Source organism: Myotis yumanensis, unplaced genomic scaffold (genome assembly GCF_028538775.1).
Source record: "Myotis yumanensis isolate MYYU_CA2020_CCGP unplaced genomic scaffold, mMyoYum1.0.hap1 SCAF_3, whole genome shotgun sequence".
In the NCBI taxonomy this organism is placed as follows: domain Eukaryota; kingdom Metazoa; phylum Chordata; class Mammalia; order Chiroptera; family Vespertilionidae; genus Myotis; species Myotis yumanensis.
This window is the reverse complement of record NW_027223754.1, coordinates 118,524,105-118,539,636: the sequence shown is the minus strand read 5'-3', so window position 1 is coordinate 118,539,636 and position 15,532 is coordinate 118,524,105. Positions and strand designations below refer to the sequence as shown.

The window sequence follows — 15,532 nt, the reverse complement described above, 5'->3', positions numbered from 1 at the left end:
AATTGTAAAGATTAGGATACTCGGGCCCAGTGGGTCAGCCTACTGTTGGTGAAAGCACAGTGACCTGGGAATCAGAGGGACCAGATTCTGACACAGCAGTGCCACCTACTGGCTAAAACCTGTTGGTGGTCCTAGAATTCTTTCCCTCCCTTACTAGTCACCAAGTGTAAGAGATCCTGGCTCTTGCCGAAACCGGTTTGGCTCAGTGGATAGAGCGTCGGCCTGCGGACTGAAAGGTCCCAGGTTCGATTCCGGTCAAGGGCATGTACCTGGGTTGCGGGCACATCCCCAGTAGGAGATGTGCAGGAGGCAGCTGATCGATGTTTCTAACTCTCTATCTCTCTCCCTTCCTCTCTGTAAAAAAATCAATAAAATATATTAAAAAAAAAAAAAAGCCGAAACCGGTTTGGCTCAGTGGATGGAGCGTCGGCCTGCGGACTGAGGGGTCCCGGGTTCGATTCCGGTCAAGGGCATGTGCCTGGGTTGCGGGCACATCCCCAGTGGGGGATGTGCAGGGGGCAGCTGGTCGATGTTTCTCTCTCATCGATGTTTCTAGCTCTCTGTCTCTCTCCCTTCCTCTCTGTAGAATATCAGTGGAATATATTAAAAAAAAAGAGAGAGAGATCCTGGCTCAGTGTGGGCTGCCTCCACCTTAATTCCAGCCTTTAGGACCTTCACCTGATGATTACATTAACCTCCTGACAAGTCTCCTGTCCTCTGGTCTGACTCACCTCCAATCCAGCCACAGTGAACTTCCCAAACTGCAAGTAGAGTGGTGTCACTTCATCTAGTGTTATCAACTACCCTTGGAGATGTTGAGATGTCAAATCACCTAAGCCTAGCACACAATACAGTGAGCCTTTCTCATACAACTATGCTCTGGGATATTTTCTTGTTTGCTCCCGGAGTTTTTCTCCAGCCATTTTTGTCTCTTTGTAGTGTAGGGAACCACAATCCCCAGGCTCCTGTAACAAGTGGCTTCTGGCCAGGTTGGCCAGTGAGCAGCACTGGTGGGAGATGCCAGGGTATTTCTCTCTGTGTGGGCTGCTGCAGGGGCCTTTCCAGCAGCTCTGAGGCTCTTATTTGGCCCCAGCTCCTGCTGGGCAGCTGCTCCTTCCAGGTGGCACAGTGTCCGGCTCAAGTAACACCACCTCTTCCCTTTGTCCCTCCAGGCTAGGGGTGGCAGCATCTTCCTGCTATTGCTCATCTGAGCCTCACTGTCTTCTCTTTTGTTTCTCAGCTGTGTAATAATTCTCTGTTTGAAAGACCTAGAGAAGTTTCTTTTTTTCTGACTGGTAAATATGTGCTTTGCCTAACTTTCATTAATTCAAATAAACTTTTCCCTAGAAGAACTCTTTCCTTCCTATCCAATCCAGATGCCCCTTCTGCATGGGCTCACAGCACCTCATGCATTTATTTTAGTACTTACCATACTGCTCTGTAATTCTGGTTTTTCTGTCTGTTTTCTCCACTGAACTCTAAAAAGGTTCTTTCAAAGCAGAAAGCAAATCTTCTTTAACTCTGTTGTCAGCAGTCAATGCTGATCAGATGAAGATAACACTATTTCTTTGGCATAACTAGCTGTGTCCCTACATTTGGGACCAGATAATTCTTAGTTGTGAGGGCTATCCTATGCATTGTAGATATTTAGCAGTATCCCCGGCCACTGCCTTAAAATGATGCTATTAGGAAGAAGAAAAATAAAGTATAGAGAAAACCCTGAAAACCATGGAAGTGCCATGAGTTAGTTTCACAGTGGTTTCTAAAAACTACTGAAATTTATCATTTTCAATCATAAAACAGTGTTCTATTTATTCTTTGAGGGTACTGATAAAGAAAAAATTTTAATGATAATATTGTTAGCAGGACAGTTTCCTGTGGAAAAAAGCTCAGCTTAATGAATGTTTATATTCCATTATTATAATAGTTGTGTCTAATTTCGTAAATGCTTTTTTATACATTCAGTGAAAAAGAAAATTTAATAACATAAGAGAGTAAATACCAACATGTTAATAGTTACACTAAGTGATCACTTTTTAACTATCAATGCAGATATTTCATTTTAATAGGTAATCAATTTACCTACAAAAGGTTAGTAATTTAAGTGATTAGATTTCACAGATTATATCTGAGTAAAGTTAATATGACAATTAAGAATACTATAAATAAATGTTTCATAACATACTTAAAATATGGTTAATATTAATGTTCAAGTGTAGGTATTAAGAAAAATTTTGATTCATTTGTCTCAATGTTAATCAGCAATATTTGAATAAAAAATGTTTAAAGAGTTTCCTAATGTACCTGTGATTATTAGGAATGTGATTTTCTTTAATAAAATTATATATTCCCATTAAAATATAAAATATTTATTCTCTAAAATATATCTTGGAAATATTAATGCAAGCCATAACTTAATATTTTTCCTACTCTTGCACATTATAGGGCAGTGGTTCTCAACCTGCCTAATGCCGCGACCTTTTAATACGCCGGGTACATGTATGTGGGCGTATCTGCATGTGGGCGGACCCACCTGGAGACGGATAGAGGAGCGGTGTCTCAGTTCCTAAGACCATCAAAAATAAGTGTTTTCCGATGGTCTTAGGTGACCCCTGTGAAAGGGTTGTTCGACCCCAAAGGGGTCACAACCCACAGGTTGAGAACCGCTGTTAAAGGGGATGCAACAGGAGTGCCCAGCTAGAGTGAATGGGGAGGCTGTGCCACTGGACCGTATTACATAAATTCGTTATACCAAGCCTGGGAGGCGTAGCAACTCTACTTAACACACAGAAACAAACACAGAGAAGCAGCCAAAATTAGGAAACAAAGAAACATGTCCCAAATGAAAGAACTGGGCAAAACTCCAGAAAAAGAACTAAGCAAAGTGGAGACAATCAATCTAACTGATACAGAATTCAAAACACTGGTTTTAAGGATACTCAATGAACTTAGGGGAAGAGTAGATGAATTTAGTATACTAGATGAAGCAGAGGATCAGCAATTTGGAAGATAAGAAAGCAGAAAATACCCACTCAAAACAGCAAAAAGAAAAAGAAACCAAAAAAAATGAGGAAGCTATAAGAAGCCTCTGAGACAACTTCAAGCATACCAACATTCATATCATGGGGTACCAAAAGGAGAAGAAAGAAAGGAAGGAATTGAAAACCTATCTGACAAATAATGACAGGCCTGACTGGCTCAGTGACTGAGTATCGACCTATAGTCATGGTTCAACCAGGAAGTCATGTTCGAATCCAGGCACATGCCTGGGTAGCAGGCTTAATCCTCAGTGTGGGACATGCAGGAGGCAGCCAATCAATGATTTTTCTCTCATCATTGATGTTTACATCTCTCTCTCTCCCTCTCCTCTCTGAAATCAATAAAAGTATTTTTTTAAAATATATTTTATTGATTTTTCACAGAGAGGAAGGGAGAGAGATAGAGAGTTAGAAACATCGATGTGAGAGAACCATCGATCAGCTGCCTCCTGCACATCTCCTACTGGGGATGTGCCCGCAACCCAAGTACATGCCCTTGACCGGAATCGAACCTGGGACCTTTCAGTCCGCAGGCCGACGCTCTGTCCACTGAGCCAAACCGGTTTTGGCAATAAAAATATTTTTAAAAAATAATAATGACAGAAAACTTCCCTAACCTGGTGAAGAAAATAGACACACAAATCCAGGAAGCATTGAGAGTCCCAAATGAGATGAACCCCCAAAAAACCCACACTAAGACATGTGATAATTAAAATTCCAAAGGTTAAAGACAAAGAGAGAATCTTAAAAGCAACAAGAGAAAAGCAGTTACCTACAAGGGAGTTCCCATAAAAGCTTCCCAACAAGAAAAAGCTATAGAAGTTTATCACGCCAAACCAGTATTACAAGAAATGTTAAAGGGTCTTCTTTAAGAAGAAGGAGGAAAAAAAGATAAAAAATATGAATAATAAAATGGCAATAAATACTTATATATCAACAATTACTTTAAATGCAAATGGATTAAGTGCTCCATTCAAAAGACATATGAAGACTGAATGGATAACAAAACAAGACCCATATATATGCTGTCTACAAGAGACTCACTTCAGATCTAAAAACACACACAGACTGAAAGTAAAAGGATGGAAAAAGGTATTTCATGAAAATGGAAACAAACAGTCCTGGGCAGAGTTGCCCAGCAGTTAAAGCATTGATCCACACACCGAAGGGTCGAGGGTTCGATTCCCAGTCAAGGGCACGTACCTGGGTTGCAGGTTCAATCCCTGGCCCCGGTCAGGGCACATTCGGGAGACAACCAATTGATGTGTCTCTCTCACATCAATGTTTCTCTCTCTCTCCTGTCTCTCTCCCCCTCCCTTCCTCCTTCCTTTCCATTCTCTCTGAAAAGCAATTGAAAAAATATACTCATGTGAGGACTAACCAAAAAGAAAGAAAATGGAAACAAACAAAAAGCTGGGGTAGCAATACTTATAGTAGACAAAACGCATTTTAGAACAAAGGCTATTAGGGAGATAAAAAATAATAGTAATAAAATAAAACAAAGGCTATATAAGATGAGACAAAGAAGGAGGACCCAGTAATTCCACTTCTGGGTATTTATCTGAAGAAAGCCAAAACAGATATGCATCCATGTTTACTGCAGCATTATTGACAATAGCCAAGATATGGAAGCAACCTGAGTGTCCATCAACAGATGAATGGATAAAGAAGAAGTGGTACATATATTTGATGGGATATTACTCAGCTATAAAAAAGAATAAAATCTTACTTTGGCTGTTGTGGCTCAGTTGGTTGAATATCATCCTATGCTCCGAAAGTTCACTGGTTTGATTCCCAGTCAGGGCACATGCCCAAGTTGTAGGTTCAAACCCCCACCCCCACCCCAGAGTGTGTGCAAGAGGCAAATGATCAATGTTTCTCTCTCTCCATCTCTTTTCCTCTCTCTCTAAAATTCAATAAAACATATTAAAAAAATGAAATCTTGCCATCTGCAACAAAAAGTCAGATAGAGAAAGACAAATGCCAGATGATTTCACTTATATGTGGAATCTAAAAAATTAAACAAGCAAACAGACTCTTAGATACAGAAAACATTTTGATGGTTGCCAAATAGGTGTGGGGGGGAGGGGTAGGACTGGGTGAAAGAGGTGAAGGAATTAAGAAGTACAAATTCGTAGTTACAGAATAGTCATGGAGATGTAAAGTACAGCAAAGGGAATACAGTCAATAATATTGTAATAACTATGTATGGTGTCAGATGGGTAGTAAATTTATTGGGGTTGATCACTTAGTAAATTATGTAATGTCTAATAACTGGGCTGTACACCTGAAACTAATATTATATTGTATGTCAACTATAATTGAAAAATAAAAAATACTTTAAAAAGAGATCATTAAAAAATATTTTCCCTACTCTTAGTCCAAAGGAACTATTTTAACTTTATCAAATGTAAAATAAAAGTTAATTTGTATATAAATTAAGCTACTAACGTTCTTTATAAATCACTTTATCCAGGAAATTAAGGTTAAATGCATTCAGATTTGGGTTAAGGATAAGGGTCTTCATTTCACACCAAACATTAACCTGCTCTCATTAAGTCAAGATGGCTGTAAAAAAAAAATTACAGATATCTAGCTAAAAGACAGATGAGTAGTAATAGTAAAAATATTTGCCAATAGTACTTTATTGCAATTATATAAAATTTCATTTTGAGTAAATTATCGTTTGGGGATTAATAAAAACAAAGCACCATGGTGCTAAGTCTTTCTAATTTGCTGAAACTGCCTATTTTATTCTGCCCATTTGCTTCCTGTTAGGTACTTTCCTTCTATTATTCACTCCAGTACCTTCCCTAGAATGTGTTGAAATCAAGACTCTGAACAGAAACTGGAAATTCTAATACCCCACATTTTATGAACAGGTTGTATTCTAAAGGGTTGTGTATAGGCAATCTATTTCCCTATCAAACTATCTTTAACTGGTAGTATAGCTACCATTGAACTTAACCATAATTTATAACATGTCCATAGGAAAATGCCCCTACAATTCAATTGTGGGTTTTAGTTCTAAGGGTGAAGTTCCTTTCCCCACCCCCCTAGTCCTTAACACACAACCCTCTCCCTCTCTTTTTCAATCCCAACGTGCGCGTATTAGTCAAAGGGGGAGGCTTCTCAAGCCCGGATCTGGTATCCTCGGGTTCACTTTGGTTTAAGGATGGGGAGCAGGGGAGAATCGAAGATGGCGGCATAGGTAAACACCGGAAACTGCTGCCGCAAACAACCACTTCAAAAATACACCTAAAAGACGGAACGGACATCAACCAGAACCACAGGAAGGCTGGCTGAGGAGAGACTCTTCAACTAGAAGGAAAAACAACAGCATTCCGAGGCTCAGAGGAGGCGCAGTGTGGAAAATTTAAAGGTACGGTGGTGCGGTGGTGCGCGCGCAAAGTAGGCTGGTGGCTGAGGGAGCGGTTGTCGTTTTCAATCAGGAGGGAGTCTCAGACTCTGGGCTACAGATCCGGGTGAGTCTCTAGGGACCCAGACTCAAACGGGAGAAGCGGGACTGTCTGGCTACGGTCCCTCCGAGGTTTGCAGCGGTTGCTGGGAAAGAGAGGCAGAGCCCCTGGGGACGAACTGAGAGCAGCCATAGCTGCTCCCTCCCCCCGCCCTGTTGATCCCGCCCCGCCCAAGCCCTGCGCAGAGCCATTTGCCGATCGCCTCAGGCAAAGGCTAGATTAGCACCTCCCCAGAGGACAGAAGTTTTCCCACAGCTGATTCTCACAGCCAGTCGGCCTGGTGGTCAAATCCCTCTAGTATTAACTACAACAATTAAGGCTTAACTAGAACAAGACTGCGCACAGAGACCACAAGGGGGTGCACCAAGAAAGCATAAAAGATGCGGAGACAAAAAAACATGACAGAAATGGAGGATATGGAGCTAAAAATCGCAATTTTGAGGGCTTGCAATAAACTTGAGGAGAGCCTCACGAAAACTAATGAGACCCTTGATGCTATGATAAAGAAATTAGAAAGTAAGCATACACGGACTGAAATAAAGAATATTATACCCAATAGCAGACCAGAGGAGCACAAGAATCAAACCAAAGATTTTAAATTCGAAGAAGCAAAAAACACCCAACTGGAAAAGCAAAATGAAAAAAGAATCCGAAAGTGTGAAGATAGTGTAAGGAGCCTCTGGGACAGCTTCAAGCGGACTAATATCAGAATTATAGGAGTGCCAGAAGATGAGAGACAGCAAGATATTGAAAACCTATTTGAAGAAATAATGGCAGAAAACTTCCCCCACCTGGTGAAAGAAATGGACTTACAGGTCCAAGAAGCACAGACAACCCCAAACAAAAGGAATCCAAAGACGACCACACCAAGACACATCATCATTAAAATGCCAAGAGCAAAAGACAAAGAGAGAATCTTAAAAGCAGCAAGAGAAAGAGACTCAATTACCTACAAGGGAATACCCATACGACTGTCAGCTGATTTCTCAACAGAAACTTTGCAGGCCAGAAGGGAATGGCAAGAAATATTCAAAGTGATGAATACCAAGAACCTACAACCAAGATTACTTTATCCAGCAAAGCTATCATTCAGAATTGAAGGTCAGATAAAGAGCTTCACAGATAAGGAAAAGCTAAAGGACTTCATCACCACTAAACCAGTATTATACGAAATACTGAAAGGTATCCTTTAAGAAGAGGAAGAAGAAAAAGGTAAAGATACAAATTGTGAACAACAAACATGCATCTATCAACAAGTGAATCTAAGAATCAAGTGAATAAATAATCTGATGTACAGAATGAACTGGTGATTATAATGAATCAGGGACATAGAAAGGGAATGGACTGACTATTCTTGGGGGGGAAAGGGGAATGGGAGATTCGGGAAGAGACTGGACAAAAATCGTGCACCTATGGATGAGGACAGTGGGTGGGGAGTGAGGGCGGAGGGTGGGGCGGGAACTGGAAGGAGGGGAGTTATGGGGGGGGGGGGGGGGGAAGAGGAACAAATGTAATCTGAACAATAAAAATTTAATTAAAAAAATAAAAAATTAAAAAAATTAAAAAAAAAGGATGGGGAGCATACTTCAAAAGAGCCAGTAGCTCTGGCTTCATTTAAATAGCTAATCACTTAAGTGCAGTGTTTGCAAATTGAAAGTATACATAAAAACTTAACTGTGGATGAGACTGAATCACTGCATCTTTGGGAAAGGTGTAAATTTTATACAAGTATATGATTGTCTTGGCTTGCCCTATGTGGGTTACTAGGCTAAGCCACATTCCTGTGGATGAGGATGGGGTTTCCCAATGGAATGGAAGTTTGCCTTGCCAATATATGAGGCAGTGTAGGTAGAGAAAAATGAGGATTTGCAAAGGCAGGCCTTAGACCAAAGCTGGGGATCAGGCAGGTCTAGCAAGACATGCCAGGGTAGGTCTGGGTCTGAGCAACAGCATGATTCTCTACACTGTACTTGCCTGCCATTACCCCAAGGCTCAACAAAATTCCAGCCCCTGAACTTCCCCTTCTCCACTCCAATTTAACCACTGGGGTAGAAAGAGCCTTGGAACACTTCAGGAGTCACTGCCAATGAAAAGTCTGAAGACAGCTAGTCCTCATTCCCCGCCCACCATGTTTCTCATGGTAAATAAGATTGTGCAGTAACTACCAAAGTTCGCGGTTAGGGCGACTACCTAATGCCTGCAGCCGATGCCAAATATGATGTTACCAGAGAAACTGTGCCTCCCCTGCACTTACCATTCAGAGCAAAGGAAGTTTTCCAGATGGATGGCCCTAATCTTGAAGGCACTTTGAAGGTCACTGGAGCAAAAACAATGTTTCTGCTTGCTAGAGGCAGATTTAGCAGGATCGGGCGCTATGCATTATTGGGCTCAGGGTCTAAGTAAGGCACGCGGTGCAGGCTGCACAGAAAAACCCGGCAAAGGATCTGTGTGGCTTGTGTATCCAGCTTTTGATTAAACATGTAAACTGTCTAGAAGAGTATATATTTGTGTTGTATTTCTCTGCATCGATTTTACTGCTCAAGTTCGTTTTGTTTTCTTTGCATAAAATTTGTTTCTAAGCATATAACCCCAATTCATAACACTGCATTTTGAGAAAACAAGATCAACTTTTGGCACACTTTCTATCCAGGAACCAATTAGGTCTGAATTTAGGGAATGTCATAGCAGCCCATTCTGCCATTGCTAAACAGAGGTCCAGAAAATGCATTTCCCCTGTTCTGCTCAATTAGGTATCCCACAACCTCAAATTGTGGTTCACATTAAGCAGGTGCTGAAATGCCTTATATTGTCTAATTTAAATTGTTTTCTAATTGAACTGACATTTGGATATTGTTTCCTGTCAGCCCTTCACGCCTCTTGGCACAGCCACCCCTTTAGGAGACAGTGGATAGCAATGTGGGATGACGCCACCAATGAACAAAGCCAGTGGAGACTGAGCTGTTGTTCCTGAGCCGAGGTCCCCTACCTCATATCTCTGCCCTGGGGACTGCTGGCAGGCTGGCAGGGGCTGATGTGTGGCCACTTTGTTAGAGGAACAGGCCATTATGATGAGCCATCCTCAGGGGACATGAAACATAAAGAAAACTTCCTGCTGCGCATTAGGAAGCCGCATTCTCACACTCTCCCATGGCTCAGGAAAGCAAGCTGGCGCAACGACGAAGGAAACCTGAAAGAGGGCAGGGGAGCAGAATCCTGGTGAGGGAAATTTAGAGTGGAGAATAACGTTGCCTGTTTCTCAGGCTTTTGCTGTAGGTGCCTATTTTTCTGCATTAATTTGTCCTTCAAAAAGGGGCTCACGCCCTAACCTGTTTGGCTCAGTGGATAGAGTGTCGGCCTGCGGACTGAGAGGTCCCAGGTTCGATTCCCATCAAGGGCATGTACCTGGGTTGCGGGCACATCCCCAGTGGGAGGTGTGCAGGAGGCAGCTGATCAATGTTTCTCTCTCATCGATGTTTCTAACTCTCTATCCCTCTCCCTTCCCCTCTGTAAAAAATCAATAAAATATATTTTTAAAAAGGGGGGGCTCTCTAGCAAATCAGGAGGCTCCTCAGCAACTTCTTTGGAGTTTTCTTTTTTTGTTGTTAATCCTCATCTGAGGATATTTTCCATTGATTTTTAGAGAGAGTGGAAGGGAGAGGGAGAGACAGAGAGAGAAAAACATCTATGTGAGAGAGACACATCGATTGGCTGCCTCCTGCACGCGCCCGACCAGGGCCGGGGATCAAGCCTGCAACCAAGATGTGTGCCCTTGACATGAATCGAACCTGGGACCCTTTAGTCCATGGGCTGATGCTGTATCCAGAGTTAAACTGGCTAGAGCTGGAGTTTTCTCTTTTACCATTCTTTCTACACACAAAGATTTGTGGCCAGAAGCTTCCATGAGACCACATGACCCCCTCCATCATCACTTGGCTTATTCGTTTAGGGAACCTGCTATGGGGAAGGGCCCAGTTCTGGGTGCTGTGCAAAGGGCCTCATTGCAGCAGAAATCAATAATACCCATTCTGTGGACACAGCCACTAGTGGGGACTGTCATGATCTACTCTCTCTATCAATCCACTGCCTTCCAGGGGGGCAGGCATGGAAGCGACAAACTTTATCCCTCAGACACTATACCCCTCCAAATGCCCCCAGGGGCATTTTCCTTCCCTCCCATTTCCCTCTGACTTTCTTCCCAGTCACACCTGCCACTGTTAACCTGTGGCTCACAGCCCATCAACCTCATCCAAACCTCCAGCATGGTGCCTCCACTGAGGAGACCTGGCCAGAATTTGGACACATCATTCACCTGACATGGTTCTGGCTCTCAGAAGCCAGAGGTTCCAATGCTTAGCAGAACATGACAGGAGCATCCAACTCAGGAATACCCTGGCAGTAATCCTACCGACATGGCTCCTTCGACACATAGCATAATAATGTTTCAGATATTTGGTGTGGCCTGAAATGAAAGAAATACTATATTCTGTTTTTTGTGAAAAGTTCAAAGCCAGTTTAGTTTATGTGGTAGAAAAAAAAATACAAAAAAACTACAGAAAAATAAAAACTGCCTTGGCCAGTGTGGCTCAGTTGGTTGAATGTCATCCTGTGCACGGAAGGGTTGCTGGTTCGATCCCTAGTAGGGGGCCTGCAGAAGGCAACCAATCCAGGACGTTTATCTCTCTCTTCCCTCTCCCTTCCTCTCTCTCTTAACAACAAAAAATCACCTACTGCTATAGAGGGGAAAAAAACAAAAACAGAATAAAGACTTTAATATCTTGAAACTAAAAAAAAGTTTATTTTTTGCATCCAGAATATATCAAGAACTCTCAAACTCAATAACACAATGACCCAATTTTTTAAATGAATATATTGGGGTGAAATTGGTTAATAAAAACTATATAGGTTTCAAATGTACAATTCTATAATTGTACATTTACTCATCTGTATATTGTATGTGTGTTCACCACCCCAAGTCAAGTCTCCTTGCATCATCATTTATCCCTCCTATTCCTTCTTCTACCTTCCGCCATCCTCCTTTCCCTCTGGTAATCACCACACTGTTGTCTATATCTATAAGTCTTTTGTTTGTTTGTTTTTTTGCTTAATCCCTTCACCTTCTCACCAGTCCTACAACTCCCCTTCCCTCTGACAGCTGTCAGTCTGTTCTCTACTTATGAGTCTGTTTCCATTTTGTTTGTTACTTTATTTTGTTCACTAGATTCCACATATGAGTAAAATCATATGGTACTTCTCTTTCTCTGACTGGCTTATCCAATTAGCACAATGTTCTCCAGATCCATCCATGCTGTTGCAAAAGAGTAAGGGCAAGATGAGCCAGGGGACCCCTCCTATGAGGCAACAGCCTATAAAAGGCAAGTCCCCAGGCAATTAAGAAAAGAATCAGATTTGCTTTCTGAGAGAGCAGCCGCCAAGAACCCATGATGACCAGACAAGACTAGGAGAGCGTCCCTCTTAGTAAGGCCAAGCCTCAGAGTGACAGCTTAAGGCGGGTTCGGTGAAGGAGAAAGGATGTCAGCTGAGGCTCAGAACTCCTGAGCCAGGGTCTTACTTTGCCTTTTACTAGCTTTGGAAACCTGGACCAGTCACACCCCATCCTTGACCTCAGATTTCTCAATGTGATCCTAACACTTCTCTGAGAGTATTTCAAAGGGTGGTTATAAGAAGCAAATGTACTATAAACAATATTCTCATTGAAATATTAATTATGCTCACAGCATGACACCTTTCTTTTTAAAGTGTAAACTTTATGGTTACGGGTTAATAGAAAATGAAATTTTACATCACAATTTCTAGATCAAAAATAAGTGAAATACTCGATTGGAAATTTAATGGATTTAAGCTTATTAGATATGCATTTGGACTTATGCAAAAGCCACACGTCCCATGCAGCCTGTGAGGGTGCAGAAGGTGCCCACGTGCACAGGCCACGGCTGTGTGACTAGCAGGTGGAAGCACATTCCCTCCCTAGAGCCATCCTGACAGTTCAAGGGTCACTGCTGGATGGAGACTCTGCACAGTCTGCAGGGTGAGGGGCCAGCAAAGGAATGTCTGCATTTGGATGGGAGGGAATATGGCCTCTGAAACTAAATATATATTAAATGCCATTATTTCATTTTTCTTCAGCTCTATTTTTTCTCTACTCATATGGGTAATATATACCCTAGGACTCTTTTCAATCCTGTGAGTTATAAATAACAGAGGTCTCAAAATTTTGACAAGTAGTACTCTAAAAGTCAATTGTTCAGAATGTGAAATACATTGCCCTGTAAGATTCTCATGTTATTTGCCCAATGCTACTTAATCCATAATGCAAATGAATGTTACTAATAGTAAGTAATGATCAAAAACTAAACTGATAATAGTAGTTAATAAGATGAACCTGATTTCTTTGGCTTAGGGGTTCCTATGGTAGCAGAGGAAGAAGAGCATTTTCCCCTTTCTGGTATGACAAAGACCCTCCGCAGTATTTGGAAATAGATGCCTTGAGCTCTGGCATCTTCTAACCTTCCTTTCTTTCCTCTCATCCTCCTGAGCTGCCCTCAGCCTTCCGCTTGCCCTCTCACCCCCCACAGTGTTCCATTATGCAAGGTCACTTCTGCCTCTGGGCCATCATCCTCCCATTTCTTGGTCCAAGCACGTCCTGAATACTGTAGAGATAAGGCAAAGCCATGCAGGCCTTGTTTGACTGCCGTTTGCTGTGTTCCCAATGGCAGTGATTCCAGGGCTCAGGGACAGGAATGGCAGAGCTGTGAGTCTAAGCCTGCCCCTCCAGCAAACAAAGCCCACCTTTCATGTTTTTTCAAGATATGGCAAAGTAGCTGTTCAACAGAGTGCTCCAAAGTGACCAATTTAACTGCATTCAAATTTCATATAAAAAACAAACCTGCTTCACACTCCCCCCCCCCCCAAAAAACTGCCAAAGTTTGCTAGTTCAATTCCTTTCAATTATAATTTCAGAACTATGATGATATGTTAATCAACTCTATAGGTCCCAATAGGTCCTCCTAGATTAACTGTTCTGACGAAAGGCTGGTGGTTTGTCAATAATCACTGCCTCAGTTGCCTCTGGTTGCATAAGCAGAGAGGGCCATGTGCAGGTAAGAACACCTACAAAGTCACATCAGACTGTCATCATTTGAGTAAATGTAAGTTAGAAAGAAACATTCATTGATTGAAATGAAGTTCCTGTGACTTGTTTCAAAACTTCATCTTTTAACAAGAAAGAACCTCATATGAGGCATCATTTGTTCATTTGTTCATTCATTCATTCATTCATTCATTGAACAAATGTTTCCTCAGTTCCTCCTGCTTGACTGGTGTTGGGGTAGAGCCTAGGAATAGAATGATGAACTGCAGACATGATCTCAGCCATCACAGACCTTTAGCCAAGGGGGAAAAGATATATAATTAAAGAAGAAATTGTAATGAAGTCTGTATTGTTATGATACCTCAGTAGGCCTTTTTCGGGAAGTGACATTAGCACTAGGACCTAAAAAATAATGAAAGGTGGGGGTACTAAGAGCCTGGGGTAGAGACCTAACTGGAGGACAGTGGGCAGGGAGAGGCTAGGACCTTATAAGCCATGGTAAGGGTTTTAAGGTTTTTCCTAAGGGTCAGAGTGCCCAAAGGCAGCAACACTAGAGGCAGCAGAGGCAATTACGAGGCCGCCACAACCCTCAACTGCCAGATCCAGACAATGGTAGCCTGGATTCGCAAGGTGGCTATGAGATGCGGAGAGGTGATGGGAGATACAGCCAGCATGGGCCTGCTGACCAACTGGATGTGTGGGGTGAGGGAGAGGGAAGATGGAGGAAGACAAAAGAGACGGGTGTGACTCTAGGTGACAGGTTGGGTCAAACTGGGATGAACTACCGAAGCCCAGAGAGGAGCAGATAGAGAAGGACGATGAGGAGTTCTAATTTAAATATACTGACTTTACATCATGTCCCAGAGGCAGCAATGGATTACACTGGACCTGGAGATGGAAAACGAGGTCTGGCTTGAGACACAGATCCGAGGTTATCCTGTCACTTTGGAAAGTGATTAGCACTAGAGGGGACAGGCTGGTGCAAAGGCCTGAAAAGCACCTCTTAGGCACAGCAGTCTGGAAGAGGGACCCGAAAGGGAAGAGCCATGCAGGGTGGAGCTGCATACCTGTCATTCAGGTCAGCTCCTGGAGCTCCAAGAGCATGGAGCTGATGTGGGCCCCTCATGACAAGCAGCCTCTTTTCACTTTATCAAATAACTTTGGCAAGAAATATCTTTTCATCTTCAATTCCCTCACCCCACACTGTAAGTATGACTAAAACACTGACCTTTTAAAATTAAAAATTAAATGAAGTCTTATACCTCTGTCCACTTGAGACAGCAAAAGTATAACTGCGCTTAAGAAACAGGAATGAATGGGTCCTTTACAACACTCACTGTTGATATTATTGTGATCACATGGTGTTTTCAAGCTGAATTCCTACAATCCTCTTGATCCTAAGTATAGTTTAACTATCTAAGTTGGCAGCGCCATTTCTAACTGTGTCACTGTTAAAATGGATCCCTGCCTATGTGCTGAGCTTACCAGTACTGCCACGGGCCCAGGAAACGACGCTGGACAGGGCCTGTTCTACAGGACATCACAATCATGTCCAGAGACAACAAAAACATGCACAGAGATTCCTATTTTCCAGGAATGTTGTGTTTTCTACATAATTTTGTAAAACTTTCAGTTAAAAAAAAACAACTATATCCATTCTTCAATGGAGTGAATAGTCATCTCTCGAGACTTCCACTTGGAACAAATTAAACTGGGCACACTGATTTCTGAAGAAGCAAAGCTTTTCTCAACTTTCTTCCTTTTCTCTGCAATTAGAAAAATCCCTTTTCAGACAGTTCATTAAAACTACTTAATAAAGCCCGGCCAGTGTGGCTCAGTGATTGAGTGTCAACCTATGAACCAGGAGGTCATGGTTTGATTCCCGGTCAGGGTACATGCCCGGGTTG

At 42.2% G+C, this 15,532-nt stretch overlaps 1 protein-coding gene across 6 annotated transcripts in view; it reads right to left on the bottom strand.

The window, feature by feature from the left end:
- SPATA13 (spermatogenesis associated 13) overlaps positions 1–15,532 on the bottom strand; it is a 357,606-nt gene that overhangs the window by 93,892 nt on the left and 248,182 nt on the right. Inside the window, exon 2 of one of the 6 annotated variants that reach the window (XM_070409465.1) lies at positions 9,504–9,704. The exons of the other annotated variants lie outside the window; for them this stretch is intronic. The gene's annotated coding sequence lies outside the window, so the exon portion shown is untranslated. The remainder of the gene's footprint in view (positions 1–9,503; positions 9,705–15,532) is intronic. 6 annotated transcript variants of the gene reach the window in all.